The 15,913-nt window shown below is 37.2% G+C and overlaps 1 protein-coding gene across 1 annotated transcript in view; it reads left to right on the plus strand.

Annotated features, from left to right (window-relative positions):
* The window catches only part of LOC145996175 (poly(ADP-ribose) glycohydrolase-like), a 135,146-nt gene that overhangs the window by 14,280 nt on the left and 104,953 nt on the right, over positions 1–15,913 (plus strand). Inside the window, exon 2 of the mRNA XM_083132528.1 lies at positions 6,330–6,407. The gene's annotated coding sequence lies outside the window, so the exon portion shown is untranslated. The remainder of the gene's footprint in view (positions 1–6,329; positions 6,408–15,913) is intronic.

Consider the following 15,913-nt stretch of genomic DNA (forward strand, 5'->3'; position numbering starts at 1 on the left):
GTTCTTGACAAAACGAACCACAAGTATGCTGCACAGTGAAACTAATTAGTAGTGACCCTATGGGGAATATTTCCTCTAGGTCATGTATCTGGAAATATATATTTATTATTAGGGAGCAGATTTTTAGGTAAAAACATTTCTTTTTCCTTTGTTTTGTTGCTTCGAAAGCTGGCCATAATAGGTAGGAGTGCCAACCATACGGCTGCAGGTTGCAATGTAATCTGCGAAATATTATTTGCTTAAAATACATAATTTTACCTTTAGCACATAAAACAAATATTTCTAGTGGAAACAAAAAATGTACATATGCATAAGAGAGACAAAATATGCCAAAAATTAGTAAATTACTACCCTCTTTGGGACCCCACAATATACCGGTCACTATTGCTGGTGTTGTTTTGTCAATCATGTGGCAAGGCAATTCATGCAGACAAGGGCTCTCAAATCAAGCCGCGAATATCAGGAAACGAACATTGTGAATCAGCTTTACATGTATGTTCATGAAGTGTTAATAGGAGCCCAAATATGTTCAAATGAACGACGTTCTAAGTGTTTGCAATTTTATTTAAATTTAAGTACAACGTTTGTTGCAGCGGACATCTCACTGAAGAAAATAAACAATCTAGTTCTGAAAAGCAATGCACCATCCACGAATCAATGTTATGTATTCTAGAGTACTGCATTGGACCACTTTCGCTCGATCATATCTCCCATGCTCAAGCATGATTCAATCAAACCTATAGAATATCAAATATCATTTCAATGTGACAATAATCATACAAATATATGTGTAAAATTCGTGCTGGTAGTTTCAGCCCATAATCATCTATTCATTTTCATATATTGTTATGTATTGGTAAGATAGACTAAATTACATTTTAACATGGAGATGATGACTATATTCACTTTAGTTTCAATTTAACTGCGTCCTTCACTTCACGAAGCAATTTTGAAGGCCCACTACCACAGACAAATTATAGTTGCAGGTGAACTAATGGGCTTCGATCGCTTGCCTCTTCGAACATAATTCGCTCGAGCGAAGAAACAGTACATTCTGTACGCCATCTAGCGTCATCTGTGCAAACTATTAGACGATCGAGCAAAAAAGTATACACTACTTTCCACATGTTACGAAGAAGCTACAAAGAAATCTGTGTGCGAACATGATTTTTTTTTTAAATTTTATAATAATATAATAATAATAATAATATCGTCTTTATTGAGAGGGCGTGTTTCGGCCTCGCGGGCCGTTCTTACAACAAACCCTTAAAAAAAAACATATTACAATTGACACTTTAACATGTCTTGAAAATCATTGTTGCAGTAGAAAGAGTAAAAATAAAAAATAAAAATGAAACATTCATACCTATAATGTAAAACAATTAATGTACCGAAGGTACAGACTTAAATCTAAAACCACAATTAGAATAGAATTATTACAGCTAATACTACAAAAAACCAATACCTCATTTCTATTCATTACAGAAAAGACAAATCCAGACACTATTGTTTGGACAGTAGATGCTTCTTTAGATTTAATTTGTGAGTTTCAGGGTGGAGCTCCCCTGAGGTCAGTGGTGGGGGGAGGCCATTCCATTCTTTTATTGCGGTGACTATGAAAGAGTTTCCATAGAATGTTGTTCTGTGTACAGGAATCGTGAATTGGGTTTTTTGACGAAGATTAATTTGTTTTCCTCTCTTCCTGTACGGAGCAATTTTATCATATAAATATCTTGGTTCCTTATTGTACAGGATCCTGTACAATAACGACAATGCCAAAAATGTTCTCCTATTCTTCACGTTTAACCAATTAAGTTCCTGTAAGTACGGGGAAATATGTTCTCTTCTTTTGACATTCAGTATAAATCTTATGCAACTGTTTTGAAGTTTTTGTAGCTTGTGATTTAGGGCACTGTTGATATTCATAAATACGGGAGAAGCATAATCAATTGTTGGCATTACAAGTGTGTTGACTAGGTGAGTTTTCGTTTCTTTGCTTAGCATATGTTTGAATGGAAAAAGTGATTTCAGTTTGGCTATCGAGTTTTTAATTATATGTGTGACATGAGAACCCCAATGTAGATTCTCGTCCAATGTTATGCCAAGGTTGCGTGCTGTTTCTACTTTCTGTATTTTGGAATTATTCAGTGCAGGGAGGGGGAGTTTTAATTGTTCTAACTTTTTGAGGTTACTCGTTGTGCCTAAAGTTAAAATGTAAGACTTGGATGAATTTAATTTGAGTGCATTACATTCAGACCATTTAGATATTGAATTGAGGTCCTGTTGCAATGCTTCTAGGGCCATTGCACTGTTTCTTAATGGTGTTTGTATATATATTTGTGTGTCATCCGCATACTGGTGGCATTTGCAGTGTTTTAGTGCATCATTAAAATCTTTGATGTATAGGGAAAATAGGATAGGTCCTAGGATACTTCCTTGTGGGACTCCTTGTTTGATATCAAGCCATTTAGACATGCACGATTTATTATCATGTACTAATTTTACACATTGTTGCCTGTTCGTTAGATAAGACCGAAACCATAACAATTCTTTATTTTTTATGCCGATAGATTTCAATTTCTCTGCCAAGAGGTTGTGATTTATGGAGTCAAATGCCTTGGTATAATCAAGGAGTACCAGGAATGAAATTTTACCATTATCCATCCCCTTGGCTATGTCATCAACAACGCTAACTAAAGTCGTTACCGTACTGTGCTGTTTTCTGAAGCCTGATTGATGTGGAGAATAGTGGTCATGCAACATCAGATGGTCTACTAATTGTTCTTTTACTATGCGTTCTATAACTTTAGACATAATTGGTAGTACGCTTATTGGTCTTAGATCTTTAACATCAAGGGAAACAGTGGTTTTCGGTACGGGCGTCACTACGGCCTTTTTCCAATCGTCGGGAAATACCCCTTGAGAAAGAGAGCAGTTTATGATGTGAGTTAGGCTCTTTAGGCAATGGGGGATGCAGAGTCTCAACATTTTTAGACTGATGCCATCATGACCCTTGGCATTGGAATGTAGTTTTTTGACCTCTTTCAACACGGTAGCCTCATTAAGCTTCTTCAGTTTGAAGGTTCCGCTTGTCTGCCGTGTTTTATATGACTCGATTAATTTCTCAACCTCAGTCGTGTTTGTTTGCTGACAAGCAGAATTTACAAAAAAGTCGTTTATTGCATCCGCATTGAGTATGCTTGAGGGTAATTTTTGGTTAAACTTATTAGTAACAACTCCCTCTCGTTTTAATGTCTGCCAAAATGCTCTAGCGTTTTTAACTTTTTCATTAAGAACTCTGTCATAATGGTAGAATTTTGCGTTTCTCACAGCTTTTTTCGCACGATTTTTAAAATATTTATAAGAGAGAAGCGCGTCTTGATCTCCGGTGTTAACATACTTCAGGTGAAAGTAATCGCGTATTTTCCAAAATTCTTTTACTTTTTCAGATATCCAAGGGGCAGGTGGTCTAGTTACTCGAAAAGTTTTTACTGGAAAGTGTTTGTCAGCCAACGCAATAATGTTGTTGTTCAAGAGAAAAACGGCTTCGTTTACGTCGTGTTCGCTGCATATTAAGTCCCAATTAATATTTCTCGCATCTTTGTTAAACTCAATTTCGTCAAAGTTCTTAAAGCTTCTGACTTGAACCAATTTGTTATATTTTTTGGTGCAGTTGATTCCGAACATGGCGTATGTTAGGTGATGGTCTGATATACCGGACATTATATTCTGATCGACGTGGGTCACCTTCAGGTTATCAGAGCAGATGATAACGTCGATTAAAGTCCTTGACGTTGGCGTTACCCTCGTGGGCTTTGTGATGATTTGCTTACCGTGAGCCTCGGCAATGATGTCGTTTAAGAATCGCGTGTTGGGTTCATTTTGTTTCAGCATATTTACGTTGAGATCACCAATCGCAATGTAATGAGCATAATTCACATGAAAATATTGTACGATATCCCCAATATCGCTTAGATGTGTATACTTAACTTTAGGAGGTTTGTATGCGACTAATATCCCGACCTTCACCTTCTGTACGGTTACCTCGACAGCTAAGGTTTCGATGTCATTATATTTTTGAATAGGCAATTCGAGTGCTTTCCATTGTAATGCTTTGTGTATATATAAACAAACGCCTCCTCGAGTCCTATCACATCTGTCGTTACGGATAATATCATAATTATCTAATGCTACCGTGTTATTCGAAATATGTGGTTTAAGCCACGTTTCAGTAATTCCCATGATCTGAAAATTTAATTTGTTTATTATGTACTTAAATTCGTCAAAAGAATTTAGCAGACCTTCCGTGTTGAAGTGACACACTTTCAGTTCTTTGGGGAATGACTCGAGGCCGTTGCTTAGCTTCTGTTTGGGGAGCGGCGATTGACAATAGCTGAGTCGGGGAGGAGGGGGTGAGGGTGCCTGACGGAAATAACTGTCCCTGAAGCTAAAGGGAGGGGAGAGGACTCCACTGACCTCATCACGTGGGCTATTCACGGAGCCTGGTTTCTTTCCAGTTTAGCCGAACAATAAGCGCCTGGAACGTCTTGTAATATACATTTAGTTTTCCTGGCAGAAACGAGGCATTGGGTCTTACAATATTGTAACAAGGTAAGTAATATCTTGTCATCCAAAATGTAATTGTATGTGGCTTAATCATCATACTTGGAACATATAAGTAATTATGAATATATGATTTAAAAAAATATATATATATACTACTAAAAATGATTAAGATAAAAAATATGAGTAGGACACGAGAATGCAGGAAATGATTACATAGATACGTATAAATAATGGTACAAATAAGCAAAACGAGAAAATACACAAAAAACGAAGGGGTATATATACTGTATATGCTAATACGTTTGGGGTTGCAAAAATATGCAAGATGCAATTAAAAAATATAAAAATAGGCAATTTGACCAAATGGAAGAAAGTATATGTACGTTTAAAAATCTGTGAGAAAAAAAAATGAGGTTTCAACGCTATTTTGTGGAAATAAACGAATGTGTATATAATTTCTTGAGAAGTGAATATGATGAAAGGTTAATGTTCATAAACCAGAAAACGATAAAGGATAGTGATTGTCCGTGTAGTTTCCAAGGCACAACAGGCACATTTTACTTCATGTTCCGCAGCTCTTCCTTTGTAGAGATGAAGAATCTTTGATCGTCCCTTATGACGAGGATCTTCCCGTCTCTCGTAGTGGCAGCACCAAACTTTTCCCTTGCTTCATGCAAGAGCTGCAGCCGAGCTTTGCACAAATCTTCGTGAATGGAGATCCGGGTTCCCTTCAGTTTGCTTTTGTTCCTCATAACCAGCGATTTTGTCCTGTAACTGACAAACTTCACGATTATAGGGCATGGTCTGTTGGATTTTTGACCAGTCCTATGCGAACGACAAATATCACCGTTTTGAATTGTCAATCCAAGCTGGTCCTCGAAAAGTTTTATCGCTATTTTGTCGGTATCTTCATTGTCCTTTTCAGGGAGACCAAATATTCTGATCGATTGGCGCCGTTGGTATTGCTCCAGTTCAGCAGTTTTTTCTTCCAATTGAGTGCTAAGATTGGCAATGTTTTTTTCGCACGACGCAATTTGCATTTGAAACTCGTGCACTTTTTCACTGTTGAAGTTGAGGCTATGCTGAAGCGCTTCAACTACAGCAGCTGTGACCCTCTCTACTATTAAGTCTGCTAAACTCTTTTGCACTACTTCGGAATTTATTTGCGTTTTCACGCAATGTTCTATCGTCTCAATGAGATACTCCTTGCTTACCTCCTGGGATCCCTGCGCCTGGGTGGGCGACAGGTGGCCGCTGTTGTCCCCTCGGCCGCCGCTCTTCCTGTTGCCAGATCCACTCGGCGTGGTGGACTCCTTTCGTTGTTTCCGAGTGTGCATCTTCTTTTGTCCACAAAATTCGACACAATATCACAAACGACAATAAAAGTCACGTAGAACTTGGACACCAGCTTATTATTGCCCCGAACACTAGTTTTAACTTTCCGACTTTACGCACCTGCGAGCACTTGGAACTAAAACACGGAGCTAAGCTAAGACTAAGCTAGTCCATCCGCCATCTTTGCCCCCAACTTTCCACTGTTGATAGAACATAAGCAATAAACATTTTTCCGGCTTTTTATTAATAGCACATAAAAATCCACTCCCCATTTATGGTGTACTTTTCTGCCATCAAAACACATCACTGTTGTTGCTGTAAGCTCAGCTGTCGCCTCACATGATGATAAATTAAGGATTTTTTTTAAATTTATGCACACTTATTTCAGACAATTAGTAACATCTCCTTGTGAATTTGTTTTATTGCAGATGCTGCTATACACCTAGCCAGAAATTAAGATATCTACATTGAAATCCATAGGACCAAGAAATGAATTCTGGAAATCTGTAAGTTGGATGCATTACAGTGGCATATTCTCGCATGTTATTTGGTTTACCGCCAGTAAACCAACTTTTTTCACATACATAGAAATTGACAAAAAAAAATGAAGTTGTGGGACTTGCGTTTTTGTTAAATTGCATGCCTGTAGTGGTGTTTTATTTGTTATATCTCATTAATATATATTAAATATATAAAATAAATTAAGAATTTTTGTGGTAAACCAAACATTTTCAGAATACACCACTGATGCATTATATGCATAAAACATGTTTTGTTCATTCATTCGCTAATGCCTAATACATTAGTATGAAGGTAAAATATAATTATAAATTGCACAATTAAGAAATATGCTCTTTAAAATGTCCACGTCTATGGAATGTGAGGGCTCCCATGAAGACTGAATGCTTGGCGATCTAACCTTTGGTGTGATCGGTCCGAGGTTCAATTTCCAATGGACAAGCACAGAGCCACTGCAAAAGAGGAAGTAGCAGGATCTGGAAACCAGAAGAGAGCAGTGATGAGAGCTGACAATGCATCACCCAATTAAAAAGCCACCTGGCAGAGGTTTTGTTAGAGTCAATTTTCTATTTATTTGTATTAGTTTTTAGTCCACTTTATACACAGAAAGGCTAATCGGGACTGGACCTACTTGAAAGTGAGATCTGAACCTATATGCATCCACCAGGTATCAAACCCAAGACCCCTTGATTACAAGATGACAATGTTACCAATAAGTCATGTTTAGTTTTAGTTTCAATAAAAGGTGATGCATCATATGAGAAAGAATTCACGCTGTTCAATGCACTGATATGCATTTGATATTTTCCTCATGGATGCACTATCTATAAGTCTTTTTTTTTTTTTTAAAAAAAAAAAAAAGATAAGTGAAGGCTGCTAATGTATTGAGACATTTATAGCATAACATGAACAGCATGTAAAATACTTTGCCTCTCAAGAAACATTTGCTACATACAGTCAGCATTGCAATAACATGACTTCAAGGTGGGTGGAGAGTAGGGTGACCAACTTTCGGCCATGAATTTAAGGGAGATTTAGTTGCGACAAATTTTGCGCATTTTTAGCAGTGCATCCATCACTCAAGCAAAAATATTTATGGAACAGATAATATTAAACAAAAGAATTAATTTACATTTCACATAATATGTGGATCACAGTAGAGAATAAAAATTTACGAAGTTGCATGGTTCTTAGTTCTAACCCATTTGTATTTGCCCACTGGTGTTGCAGAACTAAGCATCAGTGATGATATGCCACTTTCACCTGCCAAAAATTAAACATGCAAGAACTTGCAGTTGACTTGAAGTCTTGCATGGCTCACTGAACTTGTAATGCGTTGAAATTTCGTGATCTTGATTGTTAATTAAAATGTTAATACAATGTCAATACAGGAGGTAAGGTAAAAGGTAAAGTGCTCCCCTCTGCTTAGCACCATGCCATGAAGGCGTATCGGGTGTGGGGGTAATGCCACACACTTTCTTGATCCGGTTGTGAGTGGGGGTGATGTGATCAGCATCACGCCCTTGACTGCCTTTACCCTCAGGGTTTCCCCCAGGTACCCATGTCATTCAACGGTGGGTGGGTGCTGGGGCCACTTCCAACGTCAGAAATGTTCCCGGATTTGAACTGGCCAGGGATCGAACCTGGGACCTTGAGCATGGTAGTCAGACGCGTTACCGACTGAGCCACAGCAGTCAATACAGGAGGTGGGAGCATAATAATAATAAAAAGCTCGGGAGAGTTGGTCACTGTAGTGGAGGTTTGTCATGTGGACATCAAAATGTTCACAAATATACTTCAACATATCACTGGAGGTTTGTACTTGACTAAAGTTCTTTTCCAGTGTTAGGGTGGATGCCCTACATGCTGGCAAGGGAAATGGGGAGCGGGAAGTAACCCAGCATGATAAGACATGCAGCAACCTGTAGAATGAGGTGCACGTAGTAGTTTCCCCCTCGACGTCGTAGCTCTTGGCGCCACCGCTGTTTGGGTTGCTGCGCATTCCCCGATTCACACTTCCCTTGCCAGCATATAGAGTGTGTGCTGTAATAGTAGAAAACACCTATAGTTTAGTACATAATTTGTGCAACTTTTAGGCAATGCAACCACAGAGTAGCTAATGCAAATCTTGAAGGTGCATACACATTTCTTGACAATGGTTTTCTTTTTGTTGTGTTCGGCTTTATTTGGCTAGATTTAACACTGTAAGTAATTTTACATGCTGTTAGGTTTTGTGTTTGTAGTAACAGCACAATGTTGTAGGGGGTGTTCAATTGGATACTATTAATTAGCATTTAGCATGCACTGTTAATTGGGCAATATACATCCAACTGCCCATATGTATATTGCCAAAACAAGAGTACACAGCAAGTATCGTAAAAGTGATAGCACAGAGAGCATCCTAGAGAACAGGCAACAGTTCAGATTGTTTTATGATTTTTTCAAATTCACCTGGCAGAAAGACTAATTACACTAGGGAACATGATTTTTGCCCCCGTGAAAGTAATGACTGTTTCTAATGTGTTTTGTAGTGTAGTAAGCGGAACTAATCCTCAAAATTCTCCTACACGTAAAAATTTTTCATAATGTCAATTTTTAATAAAATAAAATTTAAGGTATAAGGTATACGAACATTGGAAAATAAGGCTAGATGTTTACCTTGAAAAGAAAGGGAAAGAATTACTTCATTCGAAAAGAAAGAATTACTTCATTCGAAAAGTTATGTAAATTTATATATAAGAGACCGGTACACCACATCGAGGAACTACCAGTTCCACCCCCCCCCCCCCCCACGCACATAGGTTGTGCAAGCACCAGATGAAGATACCGCAGACGAGCCATCAACATCAATCGACGTAGAATACCATTGTGACGAACAAGATGATGGTGTGCACCTCATTATGCATGATCTTATACGCGATTTAAATTTGGGAAAAAAAGAAGCAGAGGTTCTTAGTTCAAGGCTTCAGCAGTGGAAACTCCTTGCGAAAGACACAAATTCCATTTATCGAAACCGTCACGAACAGTTTTCCTAATATTTCACAATGAGAGAAAATATGTGCTTCTGTGTAGATATCGTTTCCTTAATGAATGAGTTCGGTGTTCGACATTCAGTACCCGATTGGAGACTATTCATAGACTCCTCAAAATTAAGTATGAAAACTGTATTGCTGCATAATGGCAATGTTTTACCATCAATTCCTTTATTCCATGTTCTAAATACGAAAGAAATATACGAAACAATGTCTGCTTTGTTAGCAGCTGTAAATTATAATAAATATGAATGGGAAATCTGTGCTGATCTCAAGGTTATTGCCTTCACAGGATTACAGGGAGGTTTTACGAAACATTGCTTCTTTTTGTGCCTGTGGGACAGTCGCGACACAAGTCGTCATTTTGTAGTTAAAGATTGGGGAATGAGGGATGAATACCAAATTGGGGGAAAATGTGGAATATGTGGCGCTTTTTGATCCAAAGAAGATTCTTCTCCCACCACTACATATTAAATTAGGATTGATGAAGAACTTCGTGAAAGCCTTGAATAAAGATGGCAGTTGATTTCGTTACCTCCAAGACCTTTTCTCGAACTAGACAACAAGCAAAATTGAAGGAAAGTATTTTTGTGGGACCACAAATTAGAAAACTCCTGAAAGACAATTTTTTTTAATCAAAGCTCCAAGACGTAGAGCTGGCAGCATGGAGTTTCTTCAAAGCTGTGGTGAATGGATTCCTGGGAAACAAAAAAGAAGAGAACTATGAATTTCTAGTTTCAGAGCTACTGAGGTGTTACAAAGAAATGGGTTGCCGAATGTCTTTAAAAATTCATCTTCTACACTCTCATCTTGAATATCTTGAATATTTTCCACAGAATTTAGGTGATGTAAATGATAAACAGGGGGAAAGGTTCCATCAGGACATTTCTGACATGGAACGTCGTTACCAAAAGACGATGGGACACAGCCATGTTAGGGGATTACTGTTGGAATACGAAACGAGAAAGTAGCACTGAATATAAGAGACGTTCATTGAGAGGTAGACATTTTTTACCTATTCTCAAGTAAACGTATGCTTTTGTATTGTTCAAATTTCCTTATCTGAAGCAAGCTAATTACTTCTGACTAGTGGTTGATTACTAATTTCATTATAGAATGATACTTTATATTATTTACATGTACTTACATGATGTACAATTCATGGCTCTGTACATTTGTTTTGCATATTTCCATGTATACTAAAATCTACCTGTAAAAATAAAATCTTGCGTGTTAGAGCATTTTTTTTGTTATTTTTGTATTCAGCACACTTGTTTCCATAAGAGGCAACTTATTTCGCTCTGGAGGCAAAAAAAAATATTTCATTTGTTCCCTAGTGTTATCGTAGAATTTTGGCATTCATTGTTACACGAAATTTGAACCTTCCTTAACGTAATGAGCACTATTTGGATTTCGAAAAAATTACTTATGTTGGGGGAAAAAAAAACAATACGCAAGCATGCATGCTCTCGATGTATAGAAGTGACAGTAAGTATTATAGAGTAGTGAGAATGAATGTATAAGTAATTTAGAACCTTTTTAAAGAAAGCATTTAGGGATATTATTTTAATGCTAAGAGAACTAAACCTGACCCACCTAACCACGAAAGCATTTGGGGTTATTATATTAAAATGCTAAGGAAACTAAACCTGATCCGCCAAACGGTAACAGTTAGATATAGCGAAAACACATTTCTTCAAATTTACAGGAGAAAACACGGGAAAGTATTTACGGAATTGAGTTCCTGTGTACTTTTGGAAGCTGGGAATAGTGTTTTTTCCATTCGTGCAACTTATTCGGCCGGTAAATAATGTAATTTTCGACATTCGTGTATCTCCGTTGTACAATAGCTCGTGCCGCCTTTACCGTCGACTACGTGAATCAAATGTTCCATGTGTTCGATTATGTAACCCCCTGTCAGTGTAGCAACCACGTGGTAGTTTTACAAGATGACATATGAGCGTTTTTTTTTTCAATTTAATTTTCTGTTTGCCTAACCTAACTGAACCTAACCTAACCTTCCGTGAATGGTTTGTGGATCAATTTTAGCCTACAAACCATCATTTTTCGGTTAATAAGTGTTAGTGTAGCAACCACGCGGTAGTGTTACAAGATGACGTGTGAGCGTTTTCTTTTCCAATTCAATTTTCTATGTTTGCCTAACCTAACTGAACCTAACCTAACCTTCCGTGAATGGTTTGTGGATCAATTTTCGCTTAAAAACGTTTTGTGAATAGTTTGTGCGGCATTTATTGGTTCATAAGTTTGGTAACACTGCATATCAGCTGACGATAGACAACGTGAGTCAAGATCTGGCCGCCAATTAGCAACGACCAATAAATACTTATAATGTTAAAAATAACGCTTTTTTCATTGAAAAAAGAGTAATCCCAAGTTGAAAAATGTTTCGCTATACATATGAGGTAAGTACAAATGAAATTAATTTGAAAATAAACTAGTTAAATGTGTTTTCGCTATATATAAGTAGTACCCCGCCTAACTACGAAATAATGTATTGAACAAAATCTTCAAACATTCTGGCACTAAGTAATCGCTAAAAAAAACTGCAGGGTGTGTTAACAGACGTAAATCGAAATCAAACCATGCAAAAATTACATACGTAGCATGATGGAATCGCAATGAAACAAAAAGGAACTTGGGCAACGATACCTATTATTATTGATGACACATCAGCGCCGCCCAAGTTTGCGCACTCTTGAGAAACACTATATTAACTTGTCATCGACTTCGAAAACACAAGTTTATCCTCGTTCGAAATTAACTTCCTTTCCTCCTTTCCTCCTGTGTATTCCACAACATTGTGCAAGAAATACAATATCCACATTGAGGTGATATGTTAGGTTATGAATGTGAATAAGGACAATGAGCACAGTTTAGATTTGAGAACCAAATGGAATATGACTATTATAGTTTATAAGATAAGAGGATAAATTTACCCTTGACAACACATTGGGCCTGTTAATCACTAATGTTGATGGTGACGCTCCACGCACAGAACTCAAACACTTGACCCGCCCTTTCTTCTCTGATGTAAGAGTGAAATTCCTTTGATGTTAGGTTAGGCGTGTTAGGTTTAAGTCTCTTAGAACAAATACTCTGTATTTATTATAAGATTGACCATAAAGGTGTTATGTATGCTAAGAAACCTAAACATAACAAGTCTCATCTAGCAATAATAATAATAACAAACGTCGTTACTCCTACGTCAGAATACGAAGGGCGGGTGTCCTTCGGGAATTTCGTTCTTCATATGATTGCCCTAAGTTTTACATTGAAACGCATTGGAGTGGTTATTCAAAACATTATTTTTCACCGAAATGAAGGGTTACTCGTCTAAGCCGATAATAAAAAAATGTGTTTCGTTGTAAACCTTTTAGATAATGTAGCAAGTTAAGTATATGTTTCCAAAAGTTACATTCTTGTGAAGCTAATAATTAATATACGTATTAAAGCGCAATAGCAAGGTAGATGGGACGGGCTTAATAGCATAAGTTTATTTAATATTTTTGCACAAACACAAAGAGAACTAAATTTGATCTAATTCTGGTCGTTCGTTTCCACTAGCCGTTGGTTGATAATACAAAATTTTAGATTCTACACTACGTTTAATGTTCCTCTTTTGGTTGTATGTGTAATTCAACTGCGGGTGTCGGAATTGGAGATACGCGCATGATATTTATACACCATGCCCTCTCCTATAATTTAATGTCAACGTATGATTTTATTTTTCAAACAGACATTTTCTCCATGCACTTTTGCCCTCCCCATTTCTTTATTACAATACTTTTCAAAATTATAATTTCTTTACAAAAACACCTTAGAGGGTGTGAGACGTGGAGATTTTTTAAAAATAACTATTCATTTCGATACATGTGCATAACAGATAGGATCATGTTTCTCACCACGTCGAAAAGTGTGGTATTATGCGAAAAAGAAAAGAAAAAGTAAGTTATTATCAAGGTTGTTAAAGGTGTTTCATTTCAACAAGGAACTTGGACAGAATTTAAATTGATCCGAAAAAAAAGTTCCTGGATCGAGTTTAAACTCTTTACAGATAAAAAAAAAAAAGTTCTCTACGGTCAGAACCTATTTACGCTTGCTGATTTTCTCTCTTGGACAGGAATTTAATTTATATCATATTCCTGGACCTTTAACAACCCTGGTTATTAACAACAACAAAGAAAATAAAAGTACGTCCTACAGTCATTTCATATCTTTTCTGCTGTCGAGGATCGTCTTCCTTAAAATCTTGGTTTTTACAGCACTTATTTTTCATCTATCGTTTCCGACATAATTTCTCAGGTTAAAATCAAATCAAACTTGCAATTTAATATAATAACAGCACGGCCAGTATAATATCATGGGAGACCAGTAGCCAGTCTGAAGCGCAAGGACACAACGATTGTGCTGTCACCTACAATTAGCTTTGCCTGACCAACTCCATTTTTAATGTCTACACCACTGTCAGCCGTCAGGGGCGGCTCAAGATAAAAATGTTCACCCCCGCGGCCCTTTCCGCCCTGCCATCTCTATTGTAGTGCCGCCGTACGAACCGGTCCCCAATCACAGGGCAGAACAGTTACATTGACAAAATCCTGTTTCCCTGCTGGCTGCTTGGGAGAGGAGTGTTTGAAATGTTGCCGCTTGTTGCCCAAAGAGGGAGGCAGCGGTAGGTCTAATTGGCTGTTTGACCGCAAGTTCCTTCGTAGATAAATGCGGCAACAGAGGGTCACTGTCATAAAGGCGGTTCCCGCGCCGGTTATAAGGGCGGCGGAACTGTAGATTTCCACTCCAATAACACCTTGACAATGTTGCATATTTACTGTTTTAAATAAGAAAAAATAATAGCATTATTTTAAACACTTTAACTATTACTGTTAAACAATACGGTACGTTTATTGTAGTTATGCATTTATTTAATACCTACATCACGATATCAAATTGACAGTAATCTCTTAATTTTGCAATGTATGTATTACGTCATTCAGAACTAGGTCTTTATTTAACTGTTCTTCTGGATTTTACTTCGTTGAATACTTCTTTCTGAGTTCCTAACAATTGACTACACGCTTTAACTTGTTGAATGATGAGAACCGCTTCATTATTTTTCCATCCATTATCCATTTTTTATACATTGCTTTCATATTTTCTACATCTTTTTATCACATTTTTACTTTCACTAAATCTATACTTATCCTTTCTGAAGCCCCTCCCGAAATCCTACAAATATCTACGTAATTTAAATAGTGTTAATTAATTTTACTTGCTTAGCAAGATTAAACATCTTGAATAATAAGTTGTAATACACTGAGAAATTCATGTATAAGGCTTTCTCCCCGCACTTTTTCGCCTTTAGTTGGTGGCTGCTGATAACGGATGGGCCCACCCCGAAATGAAATTCTGGCTATGAGCCTAGTTGTGAGTGTCAATGATAAAATCAGCCTTATTTTCCTGTTGAATGTTAAAGCTATGAAGTCTGAACTACACACCTGCGGCAAAATCGTTGTCATGTGGACATTCTCGATATTTCTCTTCCGAACTGTTCGCGTACCCCCCTTCAACTCGTTGTTGTACCCCTGGGGGTACGCGTACCACAGTTTGAGAACCACTGCACTAGGCTATAGACTAGGAGCAGCAAGTTCATTGGGACAAAAATGAGATGCCGGGATTTACCAAGTAGACAAATAATGAAAATGTACTTGTTTAGCATTTGTTGTAATTGATGATTTATTTATTTCCTCTGAACTTACTTCAAGGCAAGGATTATTTTGGTATCATACGGCTTTGAATGACAGTACCACAGGTGATTTATGTACACCTTATGATAATATGCACAAAAAATATTAATCATGAACTCCACACTTTGTCAACTCGATGTAACAATATTTTGTTATTCAATAAATATTCAATTCTGTATCTATTTCACATTAATTTAATTGGCAGGACACTTGTTTTCATACAAATTTTCGAGATCATAACTAATGCAATAATAAATACGTGCTGCTGTATATCTATTCTTATACAGTCTATTCACCTATTCATGTAGGGCCTCCCCATGGCGCAGTGGTAGCGTCATTCCCTTGTAATCAAGGGGTTCTGGGTTCGATACCCGGTGGAGGCACAAGTGGTTCGGATCCCACTTTAAACTGTAGGTCCAGTCCCGATTAGCCTTACTGTGGACTTAAAACATCAAACCGAAACCTATTCATGTAATAATATTAATTTCCATATTTTATAAATATTTTAATTTAATTTAACATAATTAAAATTTAGTTCTTTTAATTTAAACATTTATATTACTATTTACGAGACACTTGGTTCAACCCCCCCCCCCCGAAATATATTTCTAGTTTGCCAATACTTCTTGTATTTCCTGATTCGTTTTATCCACCGTTGTCTATAAAAAGCCATAGTATCTTCTTCCATCTTGCTCCCAGAGT

Source organism: Lepisma saccharinum, chromosome 12 (assembly GCF_977018435.1).
Source record: "Lepisma saccharinum chromosome 12, izLepSacc3.1, whole genome shotgun sequence".
NCBI lineage: Eukaryota > Metazoa > Arthropoda > Insecta > Zygentoma > Lepismatidae > Lepisma > Lepisma saccharinum.